Raw genomic sequence first — 18,915 nt, 5'->3', positions numbered from 1 at the left:
GTTTTCACTTGCATTTTACATATGCAGTTTTCCATTTCATTTGTCATTTTCCATGAATGACACATGAAAATACTTTGCCCATTTTTCTATTACATTCTTTTATATTTTTGTATTGAATATATTTATTTTCATATTCTGAGTGTAGACTTATATGTGCTGAACATATTTCCTTTCAGTGGCCTTCAATTTTGTTTTATATACCATTATTTATGCATAACTTTTAAGTCTAAATTGGTCAGGTTTATCAGAGTTTTCCTTTATGATTTTGTCTTCTTGTGTTTGCTTTAATAAATCTTTCCCTGCTCTGAAATCTTAAATATGTGCACCTATATTTTCTCCTAATAGATTTAAAGTGTTTTTAACATTTATATTTTAATTTATTTTATTAATAATATGAAATAAGAAAAATCATTTATGCCTACTATATATGAAAAATACATTTTATGTATATGGATAGACAGCTCTCCTAGTGTCATTTACTAAATACTTCATTCTTTTACTTTGCTAATTATATCTTTACCCATATCCAATTTAGATTTTGTTTCCTCTGTCAAGTTTTTATTTTAATGACTGTATTTTTCACTTTATGATTTGGGATTGGTTGGTTTTATCATCCACCTGTGTTCAGTATCTATGTCTTTTGTTCCATGACACCATTTTTGTTTTATGAATTTTCACCTCCAGTTTTTAAGGATCTTGAAGATTTTAATGTCATTATTTTCAATATTGTCAGGAGTGAATTTTTGTCTGAAATGTTTTATTTTGTAGGCAATCTCTTCTGCGTCTTTTTCTTCATGGCCTTTGTAATTTCTGTTTGCAAACTAGTCTTGTGTAAGGAGATGTTTTTCCTCTGCCTCTCTGTATTTTCACTTCCCTGCTTTCCCCTGGGGCCCCTTTCCCATCCTCAGCAGGGCAGAACCATTCTTCCCATCATTGCCCATTCTGCCCTGTGACTGGGCTGGCAGGAGCCAGGCCATGGGCCAGCAGACCAGCACTTGAGTGACACAGCTTTATGTAAGCTCTGGGCTCGGCCTCCTCTTTTTACCACTACGCCCTGTGCCAATGAACTTGGTTTTTGTCCTATACAGCATGTGGGTTGTTTTGAACACTATGGTCCCTAAGAGTCAAATTTATTGCTTATGTATTTTAGTTATTTTCTGGCCAACGATGAGGTTTCTTTCATTTTGTAAAACTAGTGTGTTTTCTCTTTTCACTTGAAATATGATTTTGCAGCATTACATATTCGGAGGATATGCACTGACCGGAAATTGTGTATGGTGTATTTTTCACTTTCTTTGACCACTGCCAAAAAAACTGTCTTGCAAGAAGTAGAAACTACTCTGATTAATCAATCACAGTGAATGAAGGGATGAGTAGAGCAAAAGCATCGCATTACCAATTCTCGTACAGTGGTCTGGAATAGACTGGAGCAGTGTGTCCTCAGCTTGTTGTACAGAATGACCTAGAGATTCAAGTTTTTTTTGTTTTTTGTTTTTTTTTTTTTTGAGACAGAGTCTCACTGTGTTGCCCAGACTGGAGTGCAGTGGCATGATCTCGACTCACTGCAACCTCTGCCTCCTGGGTTCAAGCGATTCTCTTGTCTCTTGTCTCAGCCTCCCAAGTAGCTGGGATTACATGTGTGCACCACCACACCCGGCTAATTTTTGTATTCTTAGTAGAGATGGGGTTTCACCATGTTGGCCAGGCTGGTCTCAAACTCCTGACCTCAGGTGATCCACCCGCCTCGGCCTCTCAAAGTACTGGGATTGCAGGCATGAGCCATTGTGCCCGGCCAATTTAGTTTCTTTTTTTAAGGGTTTCAAAGTTGATTCTTATGCTCAGGAAGGCTTGGGAAGTGCAGATCTAAAGGAATGTGCTCTGGGTGAGGAAGTCAGAAAGCATGATGTTCAGCTCTCTTTTTCTTAAAATCTAAATTTTATTGGGCCAAGTCCTCTGTGGGCTCTGATTCTCTCACATGTAAAATGAAAGGGCTATATTATATAGTCGCTGAGAACATTTTACATACTGAATACACTTAATTCTTATACTAGTGAACCTTTTTTTTTTTTAAATTAATTTTGGCATCCACAGTCTACTCGTGATTTGGATTGAGACTGTAGTCAATTAAAACCTCAGGCCTTTTTCCATGTGCTGCTCTCAAGCCAACATCTCTCCAGTCTGCAATTAGTTTTTACCTGCAGGTAAGGACTTGGTATAATTTTCTGCCTACATTTACTTTAATATTTGTAAACATTTTTAATGCACTATAATATGCATAAATATAAATGAGCATATTCCGGGAATATATTTGCTAATTTTTTACCAGCTACACCTGTGCATCCAGCACCCAGCTAAAAGAACAGACTATATGCACCACCCCAGAGCCCTTCTTTGTATTCCTTTCCAGATATTACCCATCTCCCCATGAGAAACCTCTACTATGACTTATAACACATTTGTTTGCTCTTTTGGGCTGTATCTAGAATCACAAATATATACTGTCTTCTTTTGTTTAATATTGTGTTTTTGACAATTGTGCATCTTGGTACACGGATTTATAGATCATTAATTCTCATCGTTGCGTAGTATTCCATGGTGTAAAATACACCATGCTTATCCATTGTACTGATGGTGAGCATTTGGGTAATTTCCAACTTTGGCTACTATGAATAATGCTACTACGAAAGTTCTAGTAAACGTATTTTGGTGAACATAGGTTTGCACTTCTCTTGGGTATATAACTAAAAGTGATATTACTAAGCAATAGTTCACTTACATATTTAGTTTCAGTAGACACTGCTACACTGTTTTCCAATGTGGTTGACTCAATTAAAGCTCCCACGCACAGTGTATCAGTCTTCCAGTTGCCCCACCTCTTTGCCACATTTAGAATTTTTCATTGTAGTTATTGTAGGTTGTGTGTTGTGGTATCACATTGTGGTTTTAATTAGTAATTACCAATGATTAATCCAGTTGAATGATTTTTTTCACATGATTATTGGCAATCTTGATGTAATCTTTTGTGAAGTATCTACTCAAGTCTCTCATGCATTTTTTCAATTGGTTATTTGCCTTTGTCTTTTCAATTTGTTTTAGGACTTCATCTATTCTAGATATAAATCCTTTTAAAATATATTTATTGTAAATACGTTCTCCTGCTCCTGCTTTTAGCAGCCTCGTGGGAATTAGGTGAGAAATAGTTCTGAGAAACAGGATGGTGGTGAGGGTTAGCCAGCATGTGGTGCCTGGCTGGAAAGGGCTGGCCTGGGCAGGATGCTGATGCCAGGGCAATGTGCTAACTTAGGACCAGAAGTGTCAGCGAGCTCTGAGAAGTGGAATGGAAAGGCAGGAAAGAAAAATATTTCTTGCCTTTAAATTGCATGCAGGGCTGACTAAGAGTAATTAACCGTGTTGATTTTGTTTTTCCATAGAAGTACTAGCAAAGAACAGTGAATGTTTCCATTACCCTCGCCCCCTCAACTTGTCATGCCAGTCACCACGAGTCACCCGGCTTTCCCCAGTCTCAGTTTCTCCTCTTCATAGAGGGAGATGGGTGGATGGCTGTCTCATCACTCTCTGTGCTGGAGCCTACTGCAGTTGTAGGGTTGTAAAACTCAAATGAGACTCCATGACCAGAAATGAATTATCTCACTGCATCTCAGAAGACTACTCTATTACCCTCTTCAACCTCCACACCTTTATGTGTGAGGCTGAATGTGAGTGTGTGTGTGTGTCAGAATTTAAGACCAATCTACCAGAATGCAAGCTTGGCATTGAAGGATATTCTCTGGAGAGAGGATCCATGATAGTGGAATCACCCCAGCAGAGGCTGAGGTGACAAACATTGAGGGGGGACATAGAAGAAGCGTCAGGGGAGGTAGTATAGAGTGTACGAAGGGTTTTTCGACTCCTGGTTTTATACAAGAAGCTGGCTGTGTGCTCACTCCACATGGGAAGTGCATCTGGCCCTTTTTGCACATCAGTTATTAACATCTGCCTGTTCTTAGACTGAGTATATTTTAACACTATATTTACATGTACTAGTGCTGATAATTTTTTTAACTGAAAAAAATTTTCTGGAGAAAATGACATTAAGGTTACTTTTCCTTTATCAATTTAGTATCCAGAGTTAAATCACCTCAATTTTTAAAAAAAATTTATTTTACTAAACTTGTTTTCATCTGGACAAATCCTTTTTAATGTAAATTTTACAAAAAATGTCTCATTTGAATTTAAATCAATTTTTACTCATATGCAATTGTAAAGTATCTTTTGTGGCCATAACTGCTACAAAGTCCAAATTTTGTGTCTAAAAATGTTAGATCTAAATTTCTGAGGATATTTTGATATTTTAACAAATATTATTGTCATCAATATTTACTGTGTATAATTTTACTTATTTTCAGTCTATCTAAAATGATTTCTATCAAGTTTATTTTTTGTCTGTTTAATCGTAAGGTGATTCTTTGCTCAATGTTTCACTTTCAACAATTCTACTGTGTGGAGTTTTAGCTATTGTTAATTTCTTTGTGTGTTGATTGCTTCTACTATGCTTGATTTTTTTTTTCTTTTTTGAAACAGAGTCTTGCTCTGTCACCCAGGCTGGAGTACAGCAGCACGATCTCGGTTCACTGTAACCTCTACCTCCCAGGTTCAAGTGACTCTCCTGCCTCAGTCTCCCAAGTAGCTGGGATTACAGGCATGCACCACTACACTCGACTAATTCTGTATTTTTAGTAGAGATGGGGTTTCACCATGTTGTCCAGGCTGGTCTGGAACTCCTGACCTCAGTTGATCCACCTGCCTTGGCCTCCCAAAGTGCTGGGATTACAGGCATGAGCCACTGCACCTAGCTGCTGCTTGATTTTTTTTTTTTTTAATAATGTGTCAATTGTGTAAATGTTTACTTTACCAGCTAGTTATGATTCTTGACTTAATTTTTTATCTGTAGTGGCAGGTTCAAACTGTTCACATGAGTAAGTTTTACTTTTACTTTTCTAAATCTGCATTAAAATGGCCTTGTACTTGAAAAAAAATCTTTTTTTCTTCTTTAGAAATACATGTTCCATATTTCTCTACACAGATACAGAGGAGAGGGAGAATATATGTTCCTGTGGTAAGCAATCCCTTACACATGGAGCCAAGGTAGAAAGCAGGCAGGAATGATATGAAATCTGAAGTGAGGACTGGCTCTGAGAATAGCCATGTCTAGTGGCGGCTGTGACAGACCTACTAACCAGAGACAAGTGATGTCTCAGCTTGTAAAGAAGTCCTGACTTTTTAATAATTGCCATACTGACTGGCATGAGATAGCATCTTACTTTGGTTTTGATTTGCATTTCTCTAATGATCAGTGATGTTGAACTCTTTTGCATATGTTTGTTGACTACATAAATGTCTTCTATTGAGAAGTGTCCATGTCCTTTGCCCACTTTTTAATGGTTTTTTTTTCTCATAAACTTGTTTAATTTCCTTGTAGATTCTGAATATTAGACCTTTGTCAGATGGATAGACTGCAAAGATTTTCTCCCATTCTGTAAGTTGTCTGTCCGCTCTGCTGGTAGTTTCTTCTGCGTGCAGAAGCTCTTTAGTTTAATTAGATTCCATTTGTTAATTTTTGCTTTTGTTGCAATTGCTTTTGATGTTTTTGCCATGAAGTCCTTTCCTGTGCCTATTTCCTGAATTGTGTTACTAGATTTTGTTCTAGGACTTTTATAGTTTTGGATTGTAAATTTAAGACTTTAATCCATTTTAATTTAATTTTTGTATATGATGTAAAGAAGGGGTCCAGTTCCAATTTTCTGCACATGGCTATCCAGTTCTCCCAGCACCATTTATTAAATAAGGAATTATTTCCCCATTGCTTGTTTTTGTCAGGTTTGTCAAAGATTAGATGGTTGTAGATGTGCGGTCTTACTTCTGAGTTCTCTATTCTGTTCCGTTGGTCTATGTGTCTGTTTTTCTATCAGTACCATGCTGTTTTGGTCACTGTAGCCTTGTAGCATAATCTTAAGTCTATTTGTGGGAATGTAAATTAGTTTAACTGTTGTGGAAGACGGTGTGGTGATTCCTGAAAGACGTTGAACCAGAAATACTATTTGACTCTGCAATTCCATTACTGGGTATATAACCCCCAAAATAGAAATCATTCTATTATAAAGATACATGCACATGTATGTTCATTGCAACATTATTCACGATAGCAAAACTATGGAATCAACCAAAATGCCCATCAGTGATAGACTGGATAAAGAAAATGTGGTGGCCGGGCCCGGTGGCTCATGCCTGTAATCCTAGCACTTTGGGAGGCCGAGGTGGGTGGATTGTGAGGTCAGGAGGTCCAGGCCAACATGATGAAACCAGGTCTGTACTAAAAATATGAAAAGTTAGCTGGGTGTGGTGGTGTGCACCTGTAATCCCAGCTATTCCGGAGGCTGAGGCAGGAGAATCACTTGAACCTGGGAGACAGAGGTTACAATGAGCCGAGATTGTGCCACTGCACTCCAGCCTGGCAACAGAGCGAGACTCTGTCTCCAAAAAAAAAAAAAAAAAAAAAAAAAAAAAAAAAAAAGAAAAAGCAAGCAAAAGATGTGGTACGTGGTAGATATACACCATGGAATACTATGTAGTCATAAAAAGGAACGAGATCATGTCCTTCTTTGCAGGACACGGATGGAGCTGGAAGCCATTATCCTCAGCAAACTAACGCAGGAGCAGAAAACCAAACATCAGTTGCTCTCACTTATAAATGGGAGCTGAACAATGTGAACACATAAACACAGGAAGAGAACAACACACACTGGGGCCTGTCAGAGGGAGGGGAAAAAGCATCAGGAAATACAGCTTATGCATGCTGGGCTTAATACCTACGTGAGGGGGTGACAGCAAATCACCATGGCACACACTTACCTACGTAACAAACCTACACATCCTGCACATGCACCCCATAACTTAAAATTTTTAAAAAAGAAAGAAATTTATCTTTGTGCTGAGGGGAATTCAGCAGGGCTGAAGCAGAAGCCAGGGCTCCCTGCTGAAGCCACAGTGCATGTGTTACATGTTTGGTGATTTCCCTAGTAATGCACTGTGTGGAGAGGCTAAAAACTCCATTCTCCTTTGAGATCCCCTTGCTGCCTTATCTTTCCAGGCTAAGTCAATCCCCCATTTCCTCCAAAATGTGTGTTATATTCTGAAGTGGAAATACTCTGAATTCCACTTGCAGCTAAGGGCTTACTTGAGCATAGAAGAGGTTAAGTCTTCCGACTTAGGTCTCCTTTGCGGTTATTTGAAAAAAATCAGAAATGAGGATCTCCTTGAGCTCAGGAGATTGGTTTCCCAGGGGGACACCCAGAACCAGATTCCTGCACTGAGCAGCCTTTGCGTGGCTTCCCATGACCTGCTGCTATCTAAAGAATTTTTAAATACTCAAAGAATGCCTTCTTGTTTCTAGTGAAAAGTAATTCAATGTTTGAGGGATTTATTACTCAAGCCTGAAGGATAAACCTCTGCATTCTTCATTTTGGACCAAGGTGCTCTCCCAAGAGCCTCTCAGCACCCTTGTGTCTTCTGGGCCGCACATTTCTTTTTTCAATAAGCTTCCGAGGCAGATAAGGAGAGGCGACCTCTGTCTCCACCCACTCTTCTGAAAGGTGGAGTCCAGAGAACAAGTCTCACATTTATATGAAATTAAAATCATACATTCATTATTTAAAAATCATTTATTGAGCATCTGCTATGTGCAAACTATTGTTCTTTATGTTGTGAAAAATACAAAAAATAAAAACCCAAAACAGAAAACAACCCATCAGAATATATTATCTCTTTCCTCAAGGAGACAATACAGGAGAGAGGAAAAAGATGAATAATGTTACATCTCAAGCCAAAAACCTGGACACTACCTTGTGAATTCCAAGGGAAACCATTCAAGGGTATGGAGAAAACCCAAACATGCAAGGGCAGAATGTATACTTTATTTATCTCGGGGGTAAACAGAGACATGGAGGTAAAGATACTTTGTAGGATAGTTCAGCCTGAGTCCACAGCACGCATGTTGTGGTGTGTTGGGAAATGAGGTTGAAGGTTGAAAAGGGTAGACTGAGGCTATGCTGTGGCATGTTTTGGATACAGAATAATACTGTCCTGCCCAAAGTCAGCATTCTTTGCTTGCATGTGAAGAAAGCGGAATTTTATGATTAATCTGGTGCAGTTAGTAGGAAATCAGAAACAGGAAACCAACGCAGCATGCCCAGTGATGATAATTTTAATACACATATTAACTGGAATCTTCCTAAGTATTTATAATATATAGGGAAGATATTATTGTCTGCACTTTACAGATGAATGCATTGAAGGTCAGAGGGGTTAAATGACTTGTTAAAAGTTACACATAAGGGCCGGGTGTGGTGGCTCACGCTTGTAATCCCAGCACTTTGGGAGGCCGAGATGGGTGGATTGCCTGAGGTCAGGAGTTTGAGACCAGCCTGGCCAACATGGTGAAACCCCGTCTCTACTAAAAATACAAAATAAATAAATAAATAAATAAGTCAGGCGTGGTGGCGCATGCCTGTAATCCCAGCTACTCCGGAGGCTGAGGCAGGAGATTTGCTTGAGCCCGGGAGGCGGAGGTTGCAGTGAGCCAAGTTCGTGCCACTGCACTCCAGCCTGGCCTACAGAGGGAGACTCTGTCTCAAAAAAAAAAAAAAAAAAAAAACCACCACCAACAACAACAAAAGTTACACGTAAGATAAAAGGACCAGCCTTCACTTAGACCCAAGCTTCTTTACTCTCTGTGTGTCTTTGGTATACCAAGTCCATCTTGTTCCAGAAAGAACTAATCAGACCTCTTCTAAAATGTTCTGGAAAATTTAAGTTTTTGCAAACAGAAGGTGGCTCTCGATCCACAGAGGTGGGAGGTGGGCATAATTTTGCAAGATATCTTTGCAGAGGTGTTTTAAAAGTAGAGGAAATATATGCTGACTTTCTGAATTCCACCTTTTCATTTTTTAGGCAGGGTCTAATTCTGTCGTGGAGACGAGTGCAATTGTATAGCTCTCTGCAGCCTTAACCTCCTGGGCTCAAGTTATCCTCCCACCTCAGCCTCCCGAGTAGCTGGGACTATAGGTTTGCACCACTACGCTGGCTAACGTTTGCATTTTTTGCAGAGATGGGGCCTTACCATGTTGCTCAGGCTGGTCTCTTATTCCTGGACTCAAATGATTCTCCTGCCTTGGCCTCCCAAAGTGCTGGGATTACAGGTGTGAGCCACTGTTCCCGGCCTAAATTCCACTTCGTGAACAGTCCTGTCCATTTCAGTGTCTTATGATGAAGAGATTTTATTTGAAGACTAGTGAAAATATAGCGGAATTCATTCAGTGCTGAGATACTTCCTGCTAGTGAGTGATTTATAAAGGCAAGTTATTTTTCTTAGACCAATAGCATGTGATTGAACAATTATCGTAACACTTCTGTGTTCATAGGTCCAAAGTTACAGCTTTCTTATTGCTAGAGGTGGAATGTCACATCATTTAACTTGGCATCTGATAAGTTTACCAAGTTCTATTCAACATAACTTTTTTTTGTTCCTGGCTTCATTTATGATGCAAGGGATGGTTGGGACTCTAAGAGGAAAAATACAAGGGATGAAGGTTTGGAGACAGGTGCATAGAAGCTGTGCTGGCTACTGCTGCACTCTCTGCTTCTTTACAATGGCAGCTACTCCAGACAGTCTCCTGCCTTAGGAATGCACCATAAAAGAAGCAGTTATTGGTTTTCATTCTAGCCTATAACCTTTAAACCCCAGTGCATGCTTGTCATACCTGGGTGAAATTTCTCAGCTCAGCAGCAGTACTGATTTAAGCATAAGTGATTCTGCAGCTCCACTTCATTAGGCTGGTGAATAAGTTGCCAATCTTCTTGAGGCACTTCAACTCCATCTCTGTGGAGACCCTCTTGGAAAATCCCTCCAGTAGGGTTGGGGGTGGTGAGGAAACCCTCCCAATGGGAAGGAGAAAGGCCAGAGCACTTTTCTCGTGCTCTTCCTACTCTAACAACTCTCATTTATGAATTCCTTTTAGATTTCTGGCCTTTGGTTTGTAGAAACTGGTTGCTTCTCCAGAAGCTGCCTGGCTTGAGAGGCACAGGACTAATCCTACTATTTTTTATTAAGCCCTAGAAGGTATATGTTGTAATTCTAAGATATTATCTTTAGGAGAAAGGGGCAATTATCTATTGCCCCTTAATTTGGGGCTGAGACAAAAGGAAAATTCTATTTAATATTCTGTTTAACATTCTTTTTACTCCCAGACCCAATATAATGTAAGACATATAGTAGAGGTCTAGTCAATATTTATTTAATGGAGGAATGGGTAAATGAGTGAATAAAAGAATGATCAAATAATTAAAACTGGAGAAAAAGGAAAATCATTAGCTGAATGACCTGACTCATGGTCCCTCATGAAATTGTGAGCAAGGTGTTGGCCAGAGCTGCAGGCATCTGAAACCTTGACTGAGCTGGAGAATCCATATCCAAGATGGTGCACTCATAGAGCTGATGTCTCCGCCACATGGTCTCTCCATAGAGCTACACACAGTGTGGCAGGTGGCTTTCCTCAGAGCCAGAGTCAGAGACAGAGACTATATCAGAAGCTGCAATGTCTTTTATAGCCCAGTGTTGGAGGAGACATAATTGCCATTTCTGACACAGTCTATATTTCACACAGGCCAACTCCAGTATAATGTGCAAGGTGACTACACAAGAGTGTGAATAGCAAGAAGCAAGAATCATTGAGGCTCATCTTGGAGGCTGGCTATACCATAGCAGACTCTTCATATGTCTTAACCCTTTGAAAGCTCATAAATTCAACAACACAGAAAAAACAGACCAGTTCCTTGAAAACCACCGGCCACCCAAACTCAGCTAAGATGATTTGCCAGTCTGAATATTTCTATAACCATTCAGGAAATTCAATTTGTAATTAAGATGTCCTGAGGAAGAAATGTCCAAGTCCAGGTGGTTTCACAGGAGAGTGCTACCAAACTTTTAAGTATTGACACCAATTTTAGATAATATTTTTCATCTCATTTTTTGAGACTAGAATTACTCTGATACCAAAAACTGAAAAGAAAATACAAATTTTAAAAAACAAAGAAAACTATAGACAATTATTCCTCATAGCAAAAATCCTCCACAAAATATTAGCAAATCAACTACAGCAATGTATAAAATGAATTATACACCATGACTAAGCAGGCTTTATTCCAACTATGTGGGGCCGATCTAACATTCAAAATTGATCAGTATAATCTGCCATATCAACATGTTAAAGAAGAAAAATCACAAGATCATATAAATCAATATAGAGCAAAGCATTTGACAAAATTCAACATCCATGGATGGTTGAAAAAAAACTCAGAAAAATAGGAATAGAAGGGAACTTCTTCAACTTACTAACGAGCATCTTCAAAAACCCTTTATCTAACATCAAACCTAAGTGTAGATGACTTTCTCACCAAATTTTCTCCTCAAGATTAGGAACAAGGTAAGGATATCTATCCACTAATCTTAATCAACATAGTACTAGAGGTTTCAGCCATTACAATAAGGCAAACGAAACAAACAAACGAAAAGGTTGGAAGTTTCTAAAGTAAGAAAATTGTCCCTATTTTCAGATGACATAATTATTTACATAGAAAATTTCAAGGTACCTGCTTCCCAAAAAGTCTTCAAGTTTTCAGAATACAAGATCAGCACACAAAAATTAGTCACATTTCTGTGTACTAACAACAAATAACTGAAAATCAAAATTAGACACATAATTCAAAACACAATCTTTTACAAAATAACTGTAAAGAAAATGAAATACTTAGCTATAAACTTAACAGAATATGTACAATCTCTTTATGCTGAAAATTATAAAACGCTATGAAACTTAAAGAAGAGCTAAATAAATGGGAATACTGTGTTTATGAATTGAAAAGACTCAAAATAATACAATTGTCAATTCTCCCCAAATTGATCTATAGGTATAATATAATTCCTATCTAAATCTCAGCAAGACATTTTGTAGACATATACAAATGTATTTGAAAATTAATATGAAAAGATATATAGCCTAGAAATGTGAAAACAATCTTGAAAGTAAAGAATAAGGTGGGAGGAAGCACTCCACCTGATATGAAGGCTTACTAAGGCTGCAGGAATCAAGACAGTGTAGAACTGGTGGAGAGACAGACCTAGATCAATAGAAACAGAGCAGAATAGATAATGCAGACGCAGACCTAAAGATGCCCATATGATTATGTAAATTAAACTTTTTATTTTGAGATAATTATAGATTCACATGCAGCAGTAAGACATAATACAGAAAGCTCCCATGTAACCTTTACCTAGTCTTCCTCAATGGTAACATCTCGCAAAACCATCTTATAATATTACACCAGGATATTGACATTGATACGGCCAAGAGATAGAAGAGTTCTGTCACCACAAAGATTGTGTATTGCTCTTCTGTAGCCACAGTTTCCTACCACCTCCCTCAGTCTTTAAAAATTATCAATCCATTATCCATTTCTCTAATTATGTCACCTAAAGAATATTGTATAAAGGAAATCAAATAGTATGTAGGCCTTCAGGGCTGGCTTTTGTTTTTTCTTTCACTCAGCCTAATTCCTTGGATACAAAGTTTTGCGTGTATCGGTAGTTTGGTATTTTTTTTTTTAATCACTGAGTAGTGAGTGTTTCGTGCTGTGGATGCAGCACAGTTAGCTGAACCGTTCATCTTTTGAAGGACATGTGGGTTGCTCTAGTATTTGGTCATTATGGATACAGCAGCCCTAAACATTCATATACAGGTTTTAACCACCATATTGAATTAGGTTGAACAAACACATATAAGGAAATGTTCCCATTTGTAGAAATATCTTTAGTAATTATAAAATATTACTGAGATATTTAAGAAATTACGGAGAAGGGAAGGTGTTCCAGAAGATTGTAAGCACTCTTCTCTTTAATCATCATGCTTCTCCTTTAAACTCTTTTTTTATTCAGATGTCCCTGACACCCCATCCTTACCTAACCTTCCTTGAGACACCTTATCTCTTTCCACCAGATACTGAAGTCTGCGTGTTTAGCTCCCTTCTCGTGCCTCTCAAATTCCAGTTAGGAAAAAGAAGGATGGATTCTGATTCTGTTTGGATTGATGAAGAAAAGGAAAAGAAAATGGTTATCTCCAGAAGTTCTCTGATTTTCTCCTAAATTCCTAAACTCAAACATAGTTCACCAACATTGCTATTAATTTCCTTCCAATGATGAGTATCTAGCTTGAATAAAAAAGTATTATCCATTTATTAACACGACTTTTGCCTTTTTTCTTGCGAAAGAATAACCAAGATTTAGTTATTCTAAAAGCATAGATACCCATATCTTGGCCTTAAATTCATTTTAAGGCTTTATTACATTGACTAAAAATGCCTTTGTGTGAGTTTTTTAGATAAATGGCACAATGCCAAAAATTCATCTAGCATCTGACATATAGATTCAACTCAATAAACATCTGATGAATTAATACTCTGTTTTATTTTTTTTTTTTATTTTTAGAGCATAGTGGGGATTAGGGAGAGAGTGAAAGCAATTTATAGTGCCACCTGAGGCATGGTGAAGGAAGCAGGAAGCTGTTTACGTATATTTTAGAGATCATATGTGAAACTAGGATTGGATTTATAGAGATGATAGATTATCATACATGTCTTCACAGAGCAGAGAGATGGTCAATGGATGGAACTATCAGGTTGATAGACACAGGCCATCTTGTGAAAGATCTTTCCAATAATGAGCTATTTAAAACTTAGAATCTGCTGATTTTTGAAGTAGTAATCTACCCATCATCAGGAATATTCTACTAAAAACTTCAGCACTAAGGGAGAAGATATTGTGGCATTGAGTGAAAAGTAGAGCGACATAATCTTGAAGGCCCATGCAGTTCTAAGATTCTACATGTTTATGCCCCTTGATTTTAAAAATTCTGTAATTTTTAAAATATTCAAAAATGTGCATAAATGTGGACTTGTGAACAAGTTCCTATTAAAATATTCCTATACATAATGCCATTGGAAACAAAGTCATCTGCTCAATCACCAAGTGGTCTGGGCATCTTTAACTAAATAAAGTAAAAACTAGATGCATGAAGAAAACATCGACACTGACTGGCAGAAGTGTAAAATCTGCTACAAACTCTGACAAATTTCAGAGCATTAACTCTATTTTGCGGAATCCCTAATGTTTTATTGAAAAGGGAATAGTCTTTAACTCATCACTAGACTAGTTGTTATGGTTAGTCTTCTGAGTTAACTCAACCGAAAAGCAGGTTATTTAATCAAAAGCTAGTCTAGGTGTTACTGTGAAGGTATTTTGCTGATGCAGTTGTCTTTAAGTAAAGGGTATTACCCTTGATAATGTGGATGAATGTCGTCTAGTCCATTGAAAGCTGAACAGCACAGTAAGTTGAACCATTGATCTGTTGAAGAATAGCCTAAGGGCTATCCTGGAGGAGGAATTCTGTCTCAGGGCCCTAGCATCAAATCTGTGGCATCAAATCCTACCTGAGTTTCCACACTGTGAGCCTTACATATGCGTTTCAGACGTGACAGTCCTCACGACAGTCCTCACAACTGTGGGATGAGGCAACTACTCAAACAATCAATCAAACAAACAAAGGTGAATTTACATATTCTCTTTGTTCTTTTTCTATGGAGGAGCCTGACTGATACACTAGTTCTCTTATGTCCACTACTGAATTGCCTGCCTTAGGGAGAAGATATTGTGATTTGATTGGTAGATTCCAGAATGTACTGAAGTCAAAATCATGATTGCATTAAAATGGTATAGCTCTCTTTCCCTCCTTTATATTTCTTTTGTGCCATACCTTCATTTATGCAAGCATTTTTGCATTAATTCATCTTTATGTGGTGGCCTAATTCAAGAATTTGGTAAGATTACTCACTGTCAGACATAGAAAAGATCTTAGAAATCAACCAAGCCAAACTCTCACTTAATAGACATGGAAGAGAGAGAGCAAAATGATTGCGATTGCTAGTACTGGGCTAAGCAGCCATGTTTCACACACATGGTTTTATCATTCTACTCTGCCTTCCTCTTCCTCCTGCCAGTAGTCTCCTCTCTTCCTGAGAAAATGAAAACTGCTGATTTTGCTACCATAGGGTAAACCAAACTAGCATCTGGAATTAGGACAGATGATTATGGATGGAGTATATGAAATCATGAGGAACAGAAGTTGCTACATTCTGTTCTGGATTCCTACTATGAACAAAGGCATTCAAGTCTCCAAAATTAGGGTGACCAGCCACATCCTTTGATTTTTGGAGCCCTCTAGGAACTCTGGCACAATCAAAGCTAATACATTATATTGAATTCACATATGGTTCAAATATATACCTTTCTCTGTCCAAATCTAAAGCATCCAAGAAAGAAAAAGATCTTTTGCATCCAACAGCAGCTGTAGAATTTGTTTCCTCTCTAAATATAGTTTCATTTTTGAAATAAAACCAAGAGATTAACCAACAAATTATGATATTGGTACAGAGAAAGCGAAATGCAGTGTCTTAGATTTGATGCTGAAGTGGGACATTGGCTTTCTTCTTGGAAGTGTGACTCTTCGTTGTATATGGTTGTGAATACTCTTTCAGCTGGCATTTTATACCCTAATGTTAGATACTCAGTTTTTATTGGGGAGCATGAATTTGGGTTATGAGGCAAATAAATAGTTGTTCTTAATGCCTGGAAACAGGTTGAAATGCAGTGTTATAGATCTTACAACATTTTCCTACAGAGGTTAAAAATATTCAGAGATTCCTGGGTTTTAGTCACATGAAGTTTTGTGCTAATGCCTTTTTCTCAATTTTGTACATTAAGCCAAAGAATAAATGAATGACTCTAAATTAATGACTAAAAGGTTTCTAGACATAGTACCTCATTGGATCTTGATGTTAACCCTATGATGCACATTAGGCTGAAAAAACTAAGCTAAAGTAGAGAGTTTTGTGATTTTCCAACATCAGTTAACTAGTGATCAGCAGCGTAGGGTCTTAAATCTGTTTTTTGTCTCTAAATGTCATGTCTTTTGATTAAGATTTTTGGCCATATAGATTATGAAAAAGAAATGTTAAGTTAAACAATGGAACCACTCTATTTCTTATTTATGGTTTGAGAAAGATTGACTCTCCTGGAATTTAATTCTCAATGTCTAAATTTAAGATCAAGATTTCTAATGAAGTTTTATTTTTATATCTGTGGAATGCATGTCTGCCATAAATGTTGAGCAATTTCCACACTGTTGTAAGCAATGAATGTGAAATTCAAGTGCTTCCGTGATTTATGCCAGGTTGTTGGCATTCAAACATGACTCACAACTCCAAGCCAGCAGTTCTAAATCTCAACAGTCCCACCTTTCAGTTGGGGAGTTCCCAGGGTTAATGGTCTTTGGAGCCAGTATGCTCCCTGAGTTAGCTTTGAAGGTGATTCATTGCTCTGGTATGAAGTTTGAGGACTAGCCAGTTGAGGTGGATTCCATTCAGCACCCAGTTCAACAGAGAACACAAGACTGATTCAAACCCTGGCTCTCCCACCTACATAAACGTTACAAAATCAACAAACATTCACTTTACAATAATTTGATTTGTATTTTTAATTCAGTCACCAGTTATCTACATTGGACAATGTGGAAAAGAAAAGTTGACTTGCTTATTACTGTTGGCCTATGCTGGCAGGAGGGTTAATCTTTGCCCAGAAAGTGTACACCTCACAGCTGAGTCACTCTATCTGTCTAGAACACTCCTCAACACTTATGCTGTTACTTGTCTGAAGAAGTCTGTTTTTCATCCTCTGTTGTGATGAATGCCCATATTTTTACTCAAACTTGAGCCTTTTTTCAACCAGTAAAAATAAACCTTCTTGTCCTAAATAAAAAAGACCACCTCAAAAGATGGCTCAAAAGGAGTCCTGGAAATCAAGTAGCACTTATGCAGCATGATTTGCTTGTATTACTATAAGTGACAATGACTCAAAATCATATGGATTAAATTTTCTTGCAAATAAATACAGGCTCACTAATATGGAGTTCGGTTTGTATTTTGCCAAAAATACAGCAACATAATAAGGATTTGTAGCCTTTCTTGAACCAGAAGGATCTGCTGTTCAACAGTAGAAAGTAAAATGGATCACAAATATGAAACGTTCCAATAGATATCAATAAGGCATTCTGAATTCTTTTTAAAAGTTAGGCTAGCTGTTGATTTTGATTATAGTTAAAATTTTGCAAATGCTGTAATTTTTAAATTAACATAAACAAATACTGTTGTGGGTAATTAAAACATTTCTTTTCTCATTAAAAGGCATTGCCAGTAAAGAAACTAGGGACAAATATTTAAGATGAAAAGGGACCAAGAGCAAGTCACTGACAAAGCAAAACAAGAATTGAAAATTTCTTCTTCCAAGTCCCTTACTCAATCTTTCTTTGCCTTCTAACTTCATGCTAGTGATTATTTTAAAGATAACATGATATTAACAGTAACACATATGATGAAAATAGTACTAAATGCAATAATGCAACCTTAACTAAATGTAATTTAACATCCATGCTTAGAAATGGATTACTTAATGATTCAATAGTTGGACTAGTCCAGCTAAAATATATGCAAAATATGGTTCTAAACTGGAGAAATCATGATTTGAAGATAATTGATAAGATCCTGCTTTTTTCAGCCATATCACCAGTTACATGCAAATAACTATAGGTTATAGTGAATAATTCAACTTCATCTGGATAATGCTGAACAAAACTCTAGAGAGGAACTGTAAAAAACAAATGTTTTTATTTTTATAATTTTGACTAGAAGCCAAGTCTTATAGGATTTTGCTTGGAATTATATGCTGTTATTTGCAAGCAAAGAGTTCCCTAGGCTTTTAGATTGGCAGAGCTAGTAAAATACTGTTCATCTGAGGCTATTGAATCTTAGCATTCTAAAAAGTTCCAGTCTATTACTGCTGCTAAACTTAACCTCAGGTGAGCCACACCACTGAGGCATGAGGTTCAGTACTCTTTCCAGTATACGAAGTGAAAGTTCCTTCTGCCTGTGGTTTGACGAACACACTCAGACAGGATCAACCTGAGGAAGGCCAGTCCTTTAGTTTTTCATTGCTTTACCAATTATTATTTTAGTGCTTACTAGGTATGCAGGTACATGTGAGGTCCAAGCAATGTTTTTAGTTCCAGGGAACTCAAAGTCTGGTAGTGGAGAGACATGCTGAAATAAATAATTATGGTCAAATATGAATCTTATAATAGAAGTAGACACAGAGTGCTGTGATCTTTCAGAATTCAGAATGACCAGTTATTTGAGATTGGAGTTGGGGTGAGGCTATATCAATTGTCTAGTGCTGTGTAACAAATCATTCCAAAACAAAGAACCTTCAAACAAAAGGTATTGTTCATGATTTTGTTCTGGGATCTGGGCTCAGCCACACAGTTCTTCTGTTGGCATCTCTTGGGATTACTCATGGTGTTTTGGCTGCAGCCAGAGGATCCAAGAAAGTTTCCTTCACTTACTTGGCAGTAACATGGAATTTGCAGCTGAGTGTCTTGGCTCTCCTCCATGTGGCTTTTCCAGCATATTGACCCAGGTTTTTAATATAGGGGCAGCAGCTTTCCAAGAGAGTGAGAACAAAAACTGCAAGGCCTCTTGAGGGAAACTGGGCAGTCACACAGTGCCACTGCTACTGCATTCAACTGGTGAGAACAATTAAATGGGCCATTCCAGAATCAAGAATGGGGAAAACTGTCTCTACCTCCTAATGGGAGGAGCTGAAAAGAAGTGGCCATTCTAAATCACAAAGGTTTGTTAGGG

The 18,915-nt window shown here is 37.7% G+C and overlaps 1 long non-coding RNA gene across 1 annotated transcript in view; it reads right to left on the bottom strand.

The window, feature by feature from the left end:
- The window catches only part of LOC112425671 (uncharacterized), a 28,238-nt gene extending 9,824 nt beyond the window's left edge, over positions 1 to 18,414 (bottom strand). The window contains exons 1-3 of the long non-coding RNA XR_003016813.2: positions 18,238 to 18,414; positions 15,449 to 15,529; positions 13,070 to 13,184 (exon numbers count right to left, since the gene is read on the bottom strand). This is a non-coding gene — a long non-coding RNA (uncharacterized lncRNA). The remainder of the gene's footprint in view (positions 1 to 13,069; positions 13,185 to 15,448; positions 15,530 to 18,237) is intronic.
- Positions 18,415 to 18,915: the final 501 nt, after the last annotated feature.

This window comes from Macaca nemestrina, chromosome 12, assembly GCF_043159975.1.
Source record: "Macaca nemestrina isolate mMacNem1 chromosome 12, mMacNem.hap1, whole genome shotgun sequence".
Taxonomy (NCBI): Eukaryota; Metazoa; Chordata; class Mammalia; order Primates; family Cercopithecidae; genus Macaca; species Macaca nemestrina.
The sequence above is the reverse complement of the archived record's forward strand: the minus strand, read 5'-3'. Positions and strand labels throughout refer to the sequence as shown.